We start from the raw sequence: 13392 nt of genomic DNA on the forward strand, positions 1-13392 counted from the left end.
TTAATTGACTGTTTTAGTGTGGTACCAGTTTGCTACGCGATCCAATGCAAAAAAAACACTCACTCAGGTCAACATGTATGTTAAAACTGCGAAGGTATGAGCCTGATGTGGGCAAATCCCAGACCTATCCCAGACCTAACTTGCGTTATCCTCTAAGATATTGATCGAAACCAGGAATAATCGACTGTTTCAGTGTAGTACCACATTACTACGTGATCCAAACCAGAAAAAACCCAGGATCTGTTCAACAAGTATGTGAAGAATGCGAAAGTATGAGTCTGATGTGGGCCAATCCCAGGACTAACCTAGACATAACATGCGCTATCCTCTAAAATATTGATCGAAACCAGGTTTAATGGACTGTTTCAGTGTGGTACCACATTACTACGTGATCCAAACCAGAAAAAGCCCAGAATCTGGCCATCTAGTATGAGAAATATGCGAAAGTACGAGCCCGAAGGGAGCAAATGCCAGACCTATCCTAGACCTAACATGAATTATTCCTTAAAATATTGATCGAAACCAGGTTTAATGGACTGTTTCAGTGTGGTACCACATTACTACGTGATCCAATCCAGAAAAAGCTCAGGATCTCTTCAACAAGCATGTGAAAAACGCGAAAGTATGAGCCTGATGGGCGCAAATCCCAGACCTATCCCAGACATAACTTGCGTTATCCTCTAAGACATTGTTCGAAACCAGGTTTAATTGACTGTTTTAGTGTGGTACCACTTTGCTACGCGATCCAATGCAAAAAAAACACTCACTGAGGTCAACATGTATGTTAAAACTGCGAAAGTATGACCCTGATGAGGGCAAATCCCAGGCCTAACCTAGACCTAACATGCGTTATCCTCTAAAATATTGATCGAAACCAGGTTTAATGGTCTGTTTCAGTGTAGTACCACATTCCTACGTGATCCAAACCAGAAAAACCCAGGATGTGTTCAACAAGTATGTGAAAAATGCGAAGGTATGAGCCTGATGGGCGCAAATCCCAGACCTATCCCAGACATAACTTGCGTTATCCTCTAAGACATTGTTCGAAACCAGGTTTAATTGACTGTTTTAGTGTGGTACCACTTTGCTACGCGATCCAATGCAAAAAAAACACTCACTGAGGTCAACATGTATGTTAAAACTGCGAAAGTATGACCCTGATGAGGGCAAATCCCAGGCCTAACCTAGACCTAACATGCGTTATCCTCTAAAATATTGATCGAAACCAGGTTTAATGGTCTGTTTCAGTGTAGTACCACATTCCTACGTGATCCAAACCAGAAAAACCCAGGATGTGTTCAACAAGTATGTGAAAAATGCGAAGGTATGAGCCTGATGAGGGCAGATCCCAGACCTATCCCAGATCTAACTTGCGTTATCCTCTAAAATATTGATCGAAACCAGGTTTAATGGTCTGTTTCAGTGTGGTACCACATTACTACGTGATCCAAACCAGAAAAACCCAGGATGTGTTCAACAAGTATGTGAAAAATGCGAAGGTATGTGCCTGATGAGGGCAAATCCCAGACCTATCCCAGACATAACTTGCGTTACCCTCTAAAACATTGTTCGAAACCAGGTTTAATTGACTGTTTTAGTGTGGTACCACTTTGCTACGCGATCCAATGCAAAAAAAACACTCACCCAGATCAACATGTACGTTAAAACTGCGAAAGTATGACCGTGATGAGGGCAAATCCCAGGCCTAACCTTGACCTAACATGCGTTATCCTCTAAGATATTGATCGAAACCAGGATTAATCGACTGTTTCAGTGTGGTACCACATTACTACGTGACCCAAACCAGAAAAAGCCAGGGATCTGTTCAACAGGTATGTGAAAAACGCGAAAATATGACCCTGATGAGTGCAAATCCCCGACCTGTCCCAGACCTAACTTGCGTTACCCTCTAAAACATTGTTCGAAACCAGGTTTAATTGACTGTTTTAGTGTGGTGCCACTTTGCTACGCGATCCAATGCAAAAAAAACACTCACTCAGATCAACATGTACGTTAAAACTGCGAAAGTATGACCGTGATGAGGGCAAATCCCAGGCCTAACCTTGACCTAACATGCGTTATCCTCTAAGATATTGATCGAAACCAGGATTAATCGACTGTTTCAGTGTGGTACCACATTACTACGTGATCCAAACCAGAAAAACCCAGGATGTGTTCAACAAGTATGTGAAAAATGCGAAGGTATGAGCCTGATGAGGGCAGATCCCAGGCCTAACCTAGACCGAACATGCGTTATCCTCAAGAGTATTGATGGAAAACAGGTTTAATCGACAGTTTCAGTGTGGTACCACTTTGCTACGCAATCCAATGCAAACAAAACACTCACTGAGGTCAACATGTATGTTAAAACTGCGAAAGTATGACCCTGATGAGGGCAAATCCCAGGCCTAACCTAGACCTAACATGCGTTATCCTCTAAAATATTGATCGAAACCAGGTTTAATGGTCTGTTTCAGTGTGGTACCACATTACTACGTGATCCAATCCAGAAAAAGCCCAGGATCTCTTCAACAAGTATGTGAAAAATGCGAAGGTATGTGCCTGATGAGGGCAAATCCCAGACCTATCCCAGACATAACTTGCGTTACCCTCTAAAACATTGTTCGAAACCAGGTTTAATTGACTGTTTTAGTGTGGTACCACTTTGCTACGCGATCCAATGCAAAAAAAACACTCACTCAGATCAACATGTATGTTAAAACTGCGAAGGTATGAGCCTGATGTGGGCAGATCCCAGACCTATCCCAGACCTAACTTGCGTTATCCTCTAAAATATTGATCGAAACCAGGTTTAATGGTCTGTTTTAGTGTGGTACCACTTTGCTACGCGATCCAATGCAAAAAAAACACTCACTCAGCTCAACATGTATGTTAAAACTGCGAAAGTATGACCGTGATGAGGGCAAATCCCAGGCCTAACCTTGACCTAACATGCATTATCCTCTAAGATATTGATCGAAACCAGGATTAATCGACTGTTTCAGTGTGGTACCACATTACTACGTGATGCAAACCAGAAAAACCCAGGATGTGTTCAACAGGTATGTGAAAAACGCGAAAATATGACCCTGATGAGGGCAAATCCCAGACCTATCCCTGACATAACTTACGTTATCCTCTATAACATTGTTCGAAACCAGGTTTAATTGACTGTTTTAGTGTGGTACCACTTTGCTACGCGATCCAATGCAAAAAAAACACTCACTCAGGTCAACATGTATGTTAAAACTGCGAAGGTATGAGCCTGATGTGGGCAAATCCCAGACCTATCCCAGACCTAACTTGCGTTATCCTCTAAGATATTGATCGAAACCAGGAATAATCGACTGTTTCAGTGTAGTACCACATTACTACGTGATCCAAACCAGAAAAAACCCAGGATCTGTTCAACAAGTATGTGAAGAATGCGAAAGTATGAGTCTGATGTGGGCCAATCCCAGGACTAACCTAGACATAACATGCGCTATCCTCTAAAATATTGATCGAAACCAGGTTTAATGGACTGTTTCAGTGTGGTACCACATTACTACGTGATCCAAACCAGAAAAAGCCCAGAATCTGGCCATCTAGTATGAGAAATATGCGAAAGTACGAGCCCGAAGGGAGCAAATGCCAGACCTATCCTAGACCTAACATGAATTATTCCTTAAAATATTGATCGAAACCAGGTTTAATGGACTGTTTCAGTGTGGTACCACATTACTACGTGATCCAATCCAGAAAAAGCTCAGGATCTCTTCAACAAGCATGTGAAAAACGCGAAAGTATGAGCCTGATGGGCGCAAATCCCAGACCTATCCCAGACATAACTTGCGTTATCCTCTAAGACATTGTTCGAAACCAGGTTTAATTGACTGTTTTAGTGTGGTACCACTTTGCTACGCGATCCAATGCAAAAAAAACACTCACTGAGGTCAACATGTATGTTAAAACTGCGAAAGTATGACCCTGATGAGGGCAAATCCCAGGCCTAACCTAGACCTAACATGCGTTATCCTCTAAAATATTGATCGAAACCAGGTTTAATGGTCTGTTTCAGTGTAGTACCACATTCCTACGTGATCCAAACCAGAAAAACCCAGGATGTGTTCAACAAGTATGTGAAAAATGCGAAGGTATGAGCCTGATGGGCGCAAATCCCAGACCTATCCCAGACATAACTTGCGTTATCCTCTAAGACATTGTTCGAAACCAGGTTTAATTGACTGTTTTAGTGTGGTACCACTTTGCTACGCGATCCAATGCAAAAAAAACACTCACTGAGGTCAACATGTATGTTAAAACTGCGAAAGTATGACCCTGATGAGGGCAAATCCCAGGCCTAACCTAGACCTAACATGCGTTATCCTCTAAAATATTGATCGAAACCAGGTTTAATGGTCTGTTTCAGTGTAGTACCACATTCCTACGTGATCCAAACCAGAAAAACCCAGGATGTGTTCAACAAGTATGTGAAAAATGCGAAGGTATGAGCCTGATGAGGGCAGATCCCAGACCTATCCCAGATCTAACTTGCGTTATCCTCTAAAATATTGATCGAAACCAGGTTTAATGGTCTGTTTCAGTGTGGTACCACATTACTACGTGATCCAAACCAGAAAAACCCAGGATGTGTTCAACAAGTATGTGAAAAATGCGAAGGTATGTGCCTGATGAGGGCAAATCCCAGACCTATCCCAGACATAACTTGCGTTACCCTCTAAAACATTGTTCGAAACCAGGTTTAATTGACTGTTTTAGTGTGGTACCACTTTGCTACGCGATCCAATGCAAAAAAAACACTCACCCAGATCAACATGTACGTTAAAACTGCGAAAGTATGACCGTGATGAGGGCAAATCCCAGGCCTAACCTTGACCTAACATGCGTTATCCTCTAAGATATTGATCGAAACCAGGATTAATCGACTGTTTCAGTGTGGTACCACATTACTACGTGACCCAAACCAGAAAAAGCCAGGGATCTGTTCAACAGGTATGTGAAAAACGCGAAAATATGACCCTGATGAGTGCAAATCCCCGACCTGTCCCAGACCTAACTTGCGTTACCCTCTAAAACATTGTTCGAAACCAGGTTTAATTGACTGTTTTAGTGTGGTACCACTTTGCTACGCGATCCAATGCAAAAAAAACACTCACTCAGATCAACATGTACGTTAAAACTGCGAAAGTATGACCGTGATGAGGGCAAATCCCAGGCCTAACCTTGACCTAACATGCGTTATCCTCTAAGATATTGATCGAAACCAGGATTAATCGACTGTTTCAGTGTGGTACCACATTACTACGTGATCCAAACCAGAAAAACCCAGGATGTGTTCAACAAGTATGTGAAAAATGCGAAGGTATGAGCCTGATGAGGGCAGATCCCAGGCCTAACCTAGACCGAACATGCGTTATCCTCAAGAGTATTGATGGAAAACAGGTTTAATCGACAGTTTCAGTGTGGTACCACTTTGCTACGCAATCCAATGCAAACAAAACACTCACTGAGGTCAACATGTATGTTAAAACTGCGAAAGTATGACCCTGATGAGGGCAAATCCCAGGCCTAACCTAGACCTAACATGCGTTATCCTCTAAAATATTGATCGAAACCAGGTTTAATGGTCTGTTTCAGTGTGGTACCACATTACTACGTGATCCAATCCAGAAAAAGCCCAGGATCTCTTCAACAAGTATGTGAAGAATGCGAAAGTATGAGTCTGATGTGGGCCAATCCCAGGCCTAACCTAGACATAACATGCGCTATCCTCTAAAATATTGATCGAAACCAGGTTTAATTGACTGTTTTAGTGTGGTACCACTTTGCTACGCGATCCAATGCAAAAAAAACACTCACTCAGCTCAACATGTATGTTAAAACTGCGAAAGTATGACCGTGATGAGGGCAAATCCCAGGCCTAACCTTGACCTAACATGCATTATCCTCTAAGATATTGATCGAAACCAGGATTAATCGACTGTTTCAGTGTGGTACCACATTACTACGTGATGCAAACCAGAAAAACCCAGGATGTGTTCAACAAGTATGTGAAAAATGCGAAGGTATGTGCCTGATGAGGGCAAATCCCAGACCTATCCCAGACATAACTTGCGTTACCCTCTAAAACATTGTTCGAAACCAGGTTTAATTGACTGTTTTAGTGTGGTACCACTTTGCTACGCGATCCAATGCAAAAAAAACACTCACTCAGATCAACATGTATGTTAAAACTGCGAAGGTATGAGCCTGATGTGGGCAGATCCCAGACCTATCCCAGACCTAACTTGCGTTATCCTCTAAAATATTGATCGAAACCAGGTTTAATGGTCTGTTTTAGTGTGGTACCACTTTGCTACGCGATCCAATGCAAAAAAAACACTCACTCAGCTCAACATGTATGTTAAAACTGCGAAAGTATGACCGTGATGAGGGCAAATCCCAGGCCTAACCTTGACCTAACATGCATTATCCTCTAAGATATTGATCGAAACCAGGATTAATCGACTGTTTCAGTGTGGTACCACATTACTACGTGATGCAAACCAGAAAAACCCAGGATGTGTTCAACAGGTATGTGAAAAACGCGAAAATATGACCCTGATGAGGGCAAATCCCAGACCTATCCCTGACATAACTTACGTTATCCTCTATAACATTGTTCGAAACCAGGTTTAATTGACTGTTTTAGTGTGGTACCACTTTGCTACGCGATCCAATGCAAAAAAAACACTCACTCAGGTCAACATGTATGTTAAAACTGCGAAGGTATGAGCCTGATGTGGGCAAATCCCAGACCTATCCCAGACCTAACTTGCGTTATCCTCTAAGATATTGATCGAAACCAGGAATAATCGACTGTTTCAGTGTAGTACCACATTACTACGTGATCCAAACCAGAAAAAACCCAGGATCTGTTCAACAAGTATGTGAAGAATGCGAAAGTATGAGTCTGATGTGGGCCAATCCCAGGACTAACCTAGACATAACATGCGCTATCCTCTAAAATATTGATCGAAACCAGGTTTAATGGACTGTTTCAGTGTGGTACCACATTACTACGTGATCCAAACCAGAAAAAGCCCAGAATCTGGCCATCTAGTATGAGAAATATGCGAAAGTACGAGCCCGAAGGGAGCAAATGCCAGACCTATCCTAGACCTAACATGAATTATTCCTTAAAATATTGATCGAAACCAGGTTTAATGGACTGTTTCAGTGTGGTACCACATTACTACGTGATCCAATCCAGAAAAAGCTCAGGATCTCTTCAACAAGCATGTGAAAAACGCGAAAGTATGAGCCTGATGAGGGCAAATCCCAGACCTATCCCAGACATAACTTGCGTTATCCTCTAAAACATTGTTCGAAACCAGGTTTAAGTGACAGTTTTAGTGTGGTTCCACTTTGCTACGCGATCCAATGCAGAAAAAACACTCGCTCAGGTCAACATGTATGTTAAAACTGCGAAAGTATGACCCTGATGAGGGCAAATCCCAGGCCTAACCTAGACCTAACATGCGTTATCCTCTAAAATATTGATCGAAACCAGGTTTAATGGTCTGTTTCAGTGTAGTACCACATTCCTACGTGATCCAAACCAGAAAAACCCAGGATGTGTTCAACAAGTATGTGAAAAATGCGAAGGTATGAGCCTGATGAGGGCAGATCCCAGACCTATCCCAGATCTAACTTGCGTTATCCTCTAAAATATTGATCGAAACCAGGTTTAATGGTCTGTTTCAGTGTGGTACCACATTACTACGTGATCCAAACCAGAAAAACCCAGGATGTGTTCAACAAGTATGTGAAAAATGCGAAGGTATGTGCCTGATGAGGGCAAATCCCAGACCTATCCCAGACATAACTTGCGTTACCCTCTAAAACATTGTTCGAAACCAGGTTTAATTGACTGTTTTAGTGTGGTACCACTTTGCTACGCGATCCAATGCAAAAAAAACACTCACCCAGATCAACATGTACGTTAAAACTGCGAAAGTATGACCGTGATGAGGGCAAATCCCAGGCCTAACCTTGACCTAACATGCGTTATCCTCTAAGATATTGATCGAAACCAGGATTAATCGACTGTTTCAGTGTGGTACCACATTACTACGTGACCCAAACCAGAAAAAGCCAGGGATCTGTTCAACAGGTATGTGAAAAACGCGAAAATATGACCCTGATGAGTGCAAATCCCCGACCTGTCCCAGACCTAACTTGCGTTACCCTCTAAAACATTGTTCGAAACCAGGTTTAATTGACTGTTTTAGTGTGGTGCCACTTTGCTACGCGATCCAATGCAAAAAAAACACTCACTCAGATCAACATGTACGTTAAAACTGCGAAAGTATGACCGTGATGAGGGCAAATCCCAGGCCTAACCTTGACCTAACATGCGTTATCCTCTAAGATATTGATCGAAACCAGGATTAATCGACTGTTTCAGTGTGGTACCACATTACTACGTGATCCAAACCAGAAAAACCCAGGATGTGTTCAACAAGTATGTGAAAAATGCGAAGGTATGAGCCTGATGAGGGCAGATCCCAGGCCTAACCTAGACCGAACATGCGTTATCCTCAAGAGTATTGATGGAAAACAGGTTTAATCGACAGTTTCAGTGTGGTACCACTTTGCTACGCAATCCAATGCAAACAAAACACTCACTGAGGTCAACATGTATGTTAAAACTGCGAAAGTATGACCCTGATGAGGGCAAATCCCAGGCCTAACCTAGACCTAACATGCGTTATCCTCTAAAATATTGATCGAAACCAGGTTTAATGGTCTGTTTCAGTGTGGTACCACATTACTACGTGATCCAATCCAGAAAAAGCCCAGGATCTCTTCAACAAGTATGTGAAGAATGCGAAAGTATGAGTCTGATGTGGGCCAATCCCAGGCCTAACCTAGACATAACATGCGCTATCCTCTAAAATATTGATCGAAACCAGGTTTAATTGACTGTTTTAGTGTGGTACCACTTTGCTACGCGATCCAATGCAAAAAAAACACTCACTCAGCTCAACATGTATGTTAAAACTGCGAAAGTATGACCGTGATGAGGGCAAATCCCAGGCCTAACCTTGACCTAACATGCATTATCCTCTAAGATATTGATCGAAACCAGGATTAATCGACTGTTTCAGTGTGGTACCACATTACTACGTGATGCAAACCAGAAAAACCCAGGATGTGTTCAACAAGTATGTGAAAAATGCGAAGGTATGTGCCTGATGAGGGCAAATCCCAGACCTATCCCAGACATAACTTGCGTTACCCTCTAAAACATTGTTCGAAACCAGGTTTAATTGACTGTTTTAGTGTGGTACCACTTTGCTACGCGATCCAATGCAAAAAAAACACTCACTCAGATCAACATGTATGTTAAAACTGCGAAGGTATGAGCCTGATGTGGGCAGATCCCAGACCTATCCCAGACCTAACTTGCGTTATCCTCTAAAATATTGATCGAAACCAGGTTTAATGGTCTGTTTTAGTGTGGTACCACTTTGCTACGCGATCCAATGCAAAAAAAACACTCACTCAGCTCAACATGTATGTTAAAACTGCGAAAGTATGACCGTGATGAGGGCAAATCCCAGGCCTAACCTTGACCTAACATGCATTATCCTCTAAGATATTGATCGAAACCAGGATTAATCGACTGTTTCAGTGTGGTACCACATTACTACGTGATGCAAACCAGAAAAACCCAGGATGTGTTCAACAGGTATGTGAAAAACGCGAAAATATGACCCTGATGAGGGCAAATCCCAGACCTATCCCTGACATAACTTACGTTATCCTCTATAACATTGTTCGAAACCAGGTTTAATTGACTGTTTTAGTGTGGTACCACTTTGCTACGCGATCCAATGCAAAAAAAACACTCACTCAGGTCAACATGTATGTTAAAACTGCGAAGGTATGAGCCTGATGTGGGCAAATCCCAGACCTATCCCAGACCTAACTTGCGTTATCCTCTAAGATATTGATCGAAACCAGGAATAATCGACTGTTTCAGTGTAGTACCACATTACTACGTGATCCAAACCAGAAAAAACCCAGGATCTGTTCAACAAGTATGTGAAGAATGCGAAAGTATGAGTCTGATGTGGGCCAATCCCAGGACTAACCTAGACATAACATGCGCTATCCTCTAAAATATTGATCGAAACCAGTTTTAATGGACTGTTTCAGTGTGGTACCACATTACTACGTGATCCAAACCAGAAAAAGCCCAGAATCTGGCCATCTAGTATGAGAAATATGCGAAAGTACGAGCCCGAAGGGAGCAAATGCCAGACCTATCCTAGACCTAACATGAATTATTCCTTAAAATATTGATCGAAACCAGGTTTAATGGACTGTTTCAGTGTGGTACCACATTACTACGTGATCCAATCCAGAAAAAGCTCAGGATCTCTTCAACAAGCATGTGAAAAACGCGAAAGTATGAGCCTGATGAGGGCAAATCCCAGACCTATCCCAGACATAACTTGCGTTATCCTCTAAAACATTGTTCGAAACCAGGTTTAAGTGACAGTTTTAGTGTGGTTCCACTTTGCTACGCGATCCAATGCAGAAAAAACACTCGCTCAGGTCAACATGTATGTTAAAACTGCGAAAGTATGACCCTGATGAGGGCAAATCCCAGGCCTAACCTAGGCCTAACATGAATTATTCTCTAAAATATTGATCGAAACCAGGGTTAATGGACTGTTTCAGTGTGGTACCACATTACTACGTGATCCAATCCAGAAAAAGCCCAGGATCTCTTCAACAAGTATGCGAAAAACGCGAAAGTATGAGCCTGATGGGCGCAAATCCCAGACCTATCCCAGACATAACTTGCGTTATCCTCTAAGACATTGTTCGAAACCAGGTTTAATTGACTGTTTTAGTGTGGTACCACTTTGCTACGCGATCCAATGCAAAAAAAACACTCACTGAGGTCAACATGTATGTTAAAACTGCGAAAGTATGACCCTGATGAGGGCAAATCCCAGGCCTAACCTAGACCTAACATGCGTTATCCTCTAAAATATTGATCGAAACCAGGTTTAATGGTCTGTTTCAGTGTAGTACCACATTCCTACGTGATCCAAACCAGAAAAACCCAGGATGTGTTCAACAAGTATGTGAAAAATGCGAAGGTATGAGCCTGATGAGGGCAGATCCCAGACCTATCCCAGATCTAACTTGCGTTATCCTCTAAAATATTGATCGAAACCAGGTTTAATGGTCTGTTTCAGTGTGGTACCACATTACTACGTGATCCAAACCAGAAAAACCCAGGATGTGTTCAACAAGTATGTGAAAAATGCGAAGGTATGTGCCTGATGAGGGCAAATCCCAGACCTATCCCAGACATAACTTGCGTTACCCTCTAAAACATTGTTCGAAACCAGGTTTAATTGACTGTTTTAGTGTGGTACCACTTTGCTACGCGATCCAATGCAAAAAAAACACTCACCCAGATCAACATGTACGTTAAAACTGCGAAAGTATGACCGTGATGAGGGCAAATCCCAGGCCTAACCTTGACCTAACATGCGTTATCCTCTAAGATATTGATCGAAACCAGGATTAATCGACTGTTTCAGTGTGGTACCACATTACTACGTGACCCAAACCAGAAAAAGCCAGGGATCTGTTCAACAGGTATGTGAAAAACGCGAAAATATGACCCTGATGAGTGCAAATCCCCGACCTGTCCCAGACCTAACTTGCGTTACCCTCTAAAACATTGTTCGAAACCAGGTTTAATTGACTGTTTTAGTGTGGTACCACTTTGCTACGCGATCCAATGCAAAAAAAACACTCACTCAGATCAACATGTACGTTAAAACTGCGAAAGTATGACCGTGATGAGGGCAAATCCCAGGCCTAACCTTGACCTAACATGCGTTATCCTCTAAGATATTGATCGAAACCAGGATTAATCGACTGTTTCAGTGTGGTACCACATTACTACGTGATCCAAACCAGAAAAACCCAGGATGTGTTCAACAAGTATGTGAAAAATGCGAAGGTATGAGCCTGATGAGGGCAGATCCCAGGCCTAACCTAGACCGAACATGCGTTATCCTCAAGAGTATTGATGGAAAACAGGTTTAATCGACAGTTTCAGTGTGGTACCACTTTGCTACGCAATCCAATGCAAACAAAACACTCACTGAGGTCAACATGTATGTTAAAACTGCGAAAGTATGACCCTGATGAGGGCAAATCCCAGGCCTAACCTAGACCTAACATGCGTTATCCTCTAAAATATTGATCGAAACCAGGTTTAATGGTCTGTTTCAGTGTGGTACCACATTACTACGTGATCCAATCCAGAAAAAGCCCAGGATCTCTTCAACAAGTATGTGAAGAATGCGAAAGTATGAGTCTGATGTGGGCCAATCCCAGGCCTAACCTAGACATAACATGCGCTATCCTCTAAAATATTGATCGAAACCAGGTTTAATTGACTGTTTTAGTGTGGTACCACTTTGCTACGCGATCCAATGCAAAAAAAACACTCACTGAGGTCAACATGTATGTTAAAACTGCGAAAGTATGACCGTGATGAGGGCAAATCCCAGGCCTAACCTTGACCTAACATGCGTAATCCTCTAAGATATTGATCGACACCAGGATTAATCGACTGTTTCAGTGTGGTACCACACTACTACGTGATCCAATCCAGAAAAAGCCCAGGATCTCTTCAACAAGTATGCGAAAAACGCGAAAGTATGAGCCTGATGAGGGCAGATCACAGACCTATCCCAGATCTAACTTGCGTTATCCTCTAAAATATTGATCGAAACCAGGTTAAATGGTCAGTTACAGTGTGGTACCACATTACTACGTGATCCAAACCAGAAAAGCCCAGGATGTGTTCAACAAGTATCTGAAAAATGCGAAGGTATCAGCCTGATGTGGGCAAATCCTAGACCTATCCCAGACATAACTTACGTTATCCTCTAAAACATTGTTCGAAACCAGGTTTAATTGACAGTTTTAGTGTGGTTCCACTTTGCTACGCGATCCAATGCAGAAAAAACACTCGCTCAGGTCAACATGTATGTAAAAACTGCGAAAGTATGACCCTGATGAGGGCAAATCCCAGGCCTAACCTAGACCTAACATGCGTTATCCTCTAAAATATTGATCGAAACCAGGTTTAATGGTCTGTTTCAGTGTAGTACCACATTACTACGTGATCCAAACCAGAAAAACCCAGGATGTGTTCAACAAGTATGTGAATAATGCGAAGGTATGAGCCTGATGAGGGCAGATCACAGACCTATCCCAGATCTAACTTGCGTTATCCTCTAAAATATTGATCGAAACCAGGTTTAATGGTCTGTTTCAGTGTGGTACCACATTACTACG

Source organism: Colletes latitarsis, chromosome 3 (genome assembly GCF_051014445.1).
Source record: "Colletes latitarsis isolate SP2378_abdomen chromosome 3, iyColLati1, whole genome shotgun sequence".
In the NCBI taxonomy this organism is placed as follows: domain Eukaryota; kingdom Metazoa; phylum Arthropoda; class Insecta; order Hymenoptera; family Colletidae; genus Colletes; species Colletes latitarsis.